Raw genomic sequence first — 6000 nt, 5'->3', positions numbered from 1 at the left:
AGCATTTCTCAAGGCGTGTGTTGCACCTCCCTAGATTGGTTGCTTTGTTGGCTGGTTTTTAAGATGAGATGACTGGATGATAATAATATTAATTATTTCTTAGGCGCCTAATTATGAAGCTTGTCCTAAGAGGTGGAGATGGTTGCCAAGGAGCAAGGAGATATGAGCAAAGGGAGCTTTGACTCTAGAAAGCTCGTACTCCAAGATGCTCCTGGACTTGAATCAAGCTGTTCTACTGAAGACCAACACGGCCACCCTCTGGAACTATCTCTGTGCTGAAGAGGGGATTTCAACGAGCTCTTCCCTTAGCCAGGGTCTGAAGCTGCCTCCCTCTGCCATGGCCCTCTGAACTAGGCAGTGCCTCCCCCCTCTGGCAGCAGCTCTCCAAGGGCCCAGGCAGTTGGAGGTCCTTCCTGATATCCTTGAAGACTTCCCAGCCCCCCCTTCTCAACAGGGCCCACTCCAAGCCCACAGTCTGAAATCACAACAGCAGGAGCCGGAAGAATAGAGATAGCCATTCACAGCAATAACAATGAGATTTTTGTGCCACCACTTTGAGGATCGGAGACATAAGAGTGCCATTGATTTTGCGCCTTTCAACCGAGAAAAAAAAAGTTCCTTTTCTTTCTTTCTTTCCTGCCTGGCACAGGTATGATTAACACATCAAAAGACTGTTGCTTTGCTTAACAATATTATATGCTTAACTGCTTCATTAATTGAATCATTGCAGTGTTTGCCTGTTAGGGCTGGTGTCTTTGTAACAAATCTATTTTATTTGTGGGTTGATTCTCATGCCTTCCTTTTCCTTGTCGAAATGCCTCCACCATCCAACACTGGGCTGCTGTGTCCCCAGCGCAGTGACAGGGAGTCAAGGTACACCATCCCATCTGCGATTGGACTGCACGGCCTTTGCTCAGTTCATTAGCGCAAGATTCTTCCCACCAAGAGGAGATCCAAACATGGCCTGTTGAATAGCACTTCCCTGGACACGCACACCGGCAACTTAACCCACAACAATGAAATAAGTATGTTAAGAACATACATAAGAAAAGCCCTGCTGGATCAGACCCAGGCCCATCAAGTCCAGCCGTCTGTTCACACAGTGGCCAACCAGGTGCCTCTAGGAAGCCACTAACAAGACGACAGCAGAAGCACCATCCTGCCTGTGTTCCACAGCACCTCAGATAATAGGCATGCTCCTTTGATTCTGGAGAGAATAGGTATGCATCATGACTAGTATCCATTTTGACTAGTAGCCATGAATACCCCTCTCCTCCATGAACATGTCCACTCCCTTCTTAAAGCCTTCCAAGTTAGCAGCCATCACTACATCCTGGGGCAGGGAGTTCCATAATTTAACTATGGGTTGTGTGAAGCAATACTTCCTTTTATTTGTTTTGAATCTCTCACTCTGTTGGCCCCTCAGAGGTAGAGGGTGATGCTTACCCCTGTTTCTCAGGCCAGGGTATTGACTCCTCAGACAATGGACTAGAACCCCCCAGCTCTACTGCCTCTGTCCCATCAGCTCTGGGCACAGAAAACCAAGGGTTGACCCAGGAGGCTGGCTCTGATGCCGAAGGACATGGCTCTAAGTCACAGTTCTGCTGACTTTTAGCTGCAGGGGGGAAACCCCTGGGTATGCTCAAATGCTCCAGGAGAGCAACATCTGCCTTCCTCAGGAGCTCTCCCAGGTCCTGAAGGGTCTGCTCCTGTGTCCTGGAACCTGCATCTTGCTGCTGGATACATTCTGCTCAGGGTCAGTCCCTTCCAGACCTTGCTCAGCACCCCTCTGGCACGCCATCTGGCCAGAACGTAGAGCTAGCCCAATGAGTCTGTTTCTCTTCCTCACCTAGTCTCGAGGAATCTCTCATTCTTTTTCATAAATGCAATCAGTTTGTCAGGGTAATGGACTGTGGCTGTCCCACCCGACACGTCCAACAGCAGACATGATGTATGAAATGCTCTGATTTTGATACATTAGCTGCAGTCTTGATAAAGATTTAGCAGCCGAGGTGCGCTGTGAAGCAAAGGCCTCTGCTGGCAAAGTGAAGGCTGGACGGCCTCTGTGTTTGTGTGTGTGTGTGTGTGGGATAGCTACAGATGCAGGGCGGGTGGGAAATGCACAGCAGCATGAGTAATAGGCCTCCTCTCCTGACGGCTGTCCCTGCCACTTCACATATATGAAGCACTTTCGACATTCCAAGTGTTTCATCTTGCAGTCACAACAACAGCCCTGTACGGTAGGCTGGTGTCATTATCCCCACACTGCATCTGGAGCTGAGAGGGGGGGGCTTACCGAACATTTCCTGGTGAATGACAGAGGTAAGACCCGGATCACAGCTCATTTTCTTAGCCATTCTGGTACACACACAAAAATGAAATATTTTTTCTTGAAATTTCCAACAAAGGTGAGCAATAATAATAATAATAAAAAAACAGGGAAACTGCAGCACAAAAGCTGGAGAATTTGAGATGCCACCATGCAGAATTTTCCAACCCGCCTAGCCTGTGCCACACTGCTTCTGCCGAGCCGCCTTCCTTTAACTGCCGCACTTGATAAAAGGAATTCAGCAACGTTGTTTGATCTGAAACGCCTCTCCAGCTATCTGCCATTAATTTAGAAACTCTCCCTTTTGAACATTTTAAATATGACAAGCATCTAGCCTTGATGGTAAACATTCCCCAGAGCTTTAATTTATTAATTATTTGGAAATTTTCACACTTCTTATACTCTTCCTAATTGGTTTTTTTTTTTAATGCTGCTGACGTCCAGTTGCCAGGGAAGATATTGGGTGGAATAAGGTTCTCTTCTTCTGAGGTTTAACCTGAAATGTTGTACCAAAAGGACTAAGAAGAAGAAGAAGAGGAGGCGTTGGTTTTTATATGCCAACTTTCTCTACCACTTAAGGGAGAATCAAACCAGCTTACAATCACCTTCCCTTCCCCTCCCCACAATAGATACCCTGTGAGGTGGGTGGGGCTGAAAGAGCTCTAAGAGAGCTGTGACTAGCCCAAGGTCACCCAGCTGGCTTCATGAGCAGGAGTGGGGAAACCTGGTTCACCAGATTAGCATCCACTGCTCATGTGGAGGAGTGAGGAATCAAACCTGGTTCTCCAGATCAGAGTCCACTACTCCAAACCACCGCTCTTAACCACTATACCACCCTATCTTAAGAAGTACATCCCATTTGTTGGGCTGGAATCTACAGCAGCCAGCTTCTCTGAACATTCAATTGTAGCACCACTGGAAAGGGAGCACGATTTCCACCTCTCTTCTGTCTCCATGCCATTCATGGTATCACAAATGTCTTCCACATCCCTCCTTGTCTCTTTTTCCAAAATGGAAAAACGGGGAGCTCCTGAGCTTTTCCTCGTGGGGGAGATGACCAAGTCCCATAGGTTGTTCCTGTTGCCCTTTCTCTGCATCTTTCCCACTTCCTTGATGCCCTTTTTGAGGGGGATCAGGCAACCAGGATGCTCAACTCTGAGCGCCAAGAGTTGCTGACCATCACCGGTAACTATATTTTGTTGGTTACTCCACGGTGAGTTGAAGCACAGTTGATCTCGCCATTTCATTTCCCCGTTTTTAGAGGAAAGAAAAAAATTGCGGAGAAGGAGGAATGGAAAAAAACAAAAAACCCACTAAATGTTTTCCATTAAAAAACGCTTGCGTTTTAGAAAGACACACGGCAACCGCGTCTCAGAAGAACGGAGAGATGTCTCGGTGCTCCTGGCACTTCTCCATCAGCATTCGGGAAATGCATTTGTTGTGGCAAATGAAGTCTCTGGGGGAAACAATGTGTGTGTGTGTGGGGGGGAGCTTGTTCTAGCAATTGTAAATTGGTTTTGTACCTTAAACAGCACTGCCGTCAATTTGCATTCGCCTCTCTTCATGCTGAGGGGAAGGGGTTGCAGACGGGTTGTGCCACGCTCATGCTTAATGCCTTGCCGAAGGTGCCACCCAGAAAAGCCGCCTTCCTCCAGGCCCACAGGCCGATGGCTGTGTGGTGGTGGGAGGTGTCGGACTTGTAGGGGGAGAGGAAGCTTGTAGGGAGCAGGGGTTCTGAACCGAGCCTCTTTAGGGTTCACATCTTCATGGAAACAAGCACACAATGACCCTTGAAGAGCCAAGGAGCCTGCAAGAGCTGACCTGGCATCAGGGGCAGGCATCGCTTGGCAGCTGCCAAGGCCCTGTGGGCATGGAAGGGCCTGCCCTTGTGCTGCCATAGTGACTGCAGGCGACCATCTCTCCCGGGGAGGGAGACCTAATGGAAAGACAATATTCACAGAATCTCACGAAATGCCACCCTTTCGAGCAAAACATCTGGTGCATATTAGATACAAAAGGTACGATTACGCATGGTGCAGTGGTTAAGAGTGGTGGTTTGGAGAGGTGGACTCTGATCTGGACAACCGAGTTCGATTCCCCACTCCTCCACATGAGCGGCTGAGGCTAATCTGGTGAACTGGATTTGTTTCCCCACTCCTACACGCGAAGCCAGCTGGGTGACCTTGGGCTATGCCCAGCTCTCTCAGCCCCACCTACCTCACAGGGTGTCTGTTGTGAGGAGAGGAAGGGAAAGTGATTGTAAGCTGGTTTGATTCTTCCCTAAGTGGTAGAGAAAGTCGGCATATAAAAACCAACTCTTCTTCTTCTACTACTACTACCTGGTGACATGGTGAAGAAATCTTTTGATAGATTCACCAAGTAACTTTGCTGAAAACAGCGCCATCCCTCCTGGTGGTCCTGCATCCTCCTAGCAGCATCCTGTCTGCTCACTCCTACTCCTCCCTCCCTGGAAGCCAACAGCCTCCTCTTGTCCAAGACCATCACTATTGGATCACGACCTCTCAACTCCTTGACTCTCTCTGACTTAAGACCACAGATTCTAGGTAGCTTTCTCCACGCCAAGGACACGACAGCGGAAAACAAGTGCTTTGTGCAAGCAGCCAAACAGAGAATTATAACTTCATAGAGGGAATAAACAGTGCCAGGAGCAGATGAGCTCTTAAAAGAGGCTGGATCCCATTTACATGCAAATGTCCTTATTAATCAAGGATGCGTGGAGGAATGTACAGAAGATATAGGAGGCAGACCAGAAGGTCACGCTGCACTTAACCTGCAAACAGCTGCGACATTTCCTTCACCTGAAAACTCCAGGTTGGGGGGGGGAGCAATTTATTGGAAGGAAGTTCTAGAGAGCTTCGGAAAGCCAGTCTGATCAGGAACAGAAAACATAAATAACTTGTAGGGGGGGTTGTATGTGGCGATTACAGGCAATTATACAGGAGGAGCCGGTACGAAGTGAACAGGCGTGCAGACAAGCAAGTGCATTAAATCAGCTTTGGCTGGCGTGCCAATGACAGCCGCTGCTGGAAGACAGAGGCAGGGGACTCTGGTGGCCTGCGGGCAGGACAGTTACTATGTGCTCCATGAGAAGCAGGGCCTTTTCCTCAGCAGCCCCAGAGCTCTGGCATGTTTGCCTTTAAGGTGATCAGATGGCCCCTAGGATTGGGCATTTGACCGGCCAAAAAAGATTTGTCAATTGACTGTTGACATTTTGCTGAATAATGGGCAGGCATTTTTTAAAGGAATTAACTTCATTGACAACAACAAAAAAAGATATTACAATCATCAACAGATTGGATACTTGTACTAGTTATAAAATCAAATTAGTAAACTGATGTTGCACACATTGTAATGAATTACTATAAACTTCTAATAGGTAAAACAGGTTTTATAAACAGAAACAATTCCATTAATATTTCTTCTACTTGGCTTTGGTCCTGGAACACCACAGCAGCCTATAGTTACAACCTTTTTGAAAACTGAAATTTAAACAGAAATTAAGCAGCTATTTTTGACTCACAAAAGCCCATTTTTGGGCTAACTCAGCAGCAGGCCGGTTCTCCCTCTTTGGCACTCTAGCAGGCGAGAGAAAAATTTGTTCTGCTGCCAGGTTTCACATGAACATATGAAGCTGCCTTCCACTGAATCAG

The sequence above is a fragment of the Euleptes europaea genome, chromosome 13, assembly GCF_029931775.1.
Source record: "Euleptes europaea isolate rEulEur1 chromosome 13, rEulEur1.hap1, whole genome shotgun sequence".
NCBI lineage: Eukaryota > Metazoa > Chordata > Lepidosauria > Squamata > Sphaerodactylidae > Euleptes > Euleptes europaea.
This window is presented reverse-complemented; position numbering follows the sequence as displayed.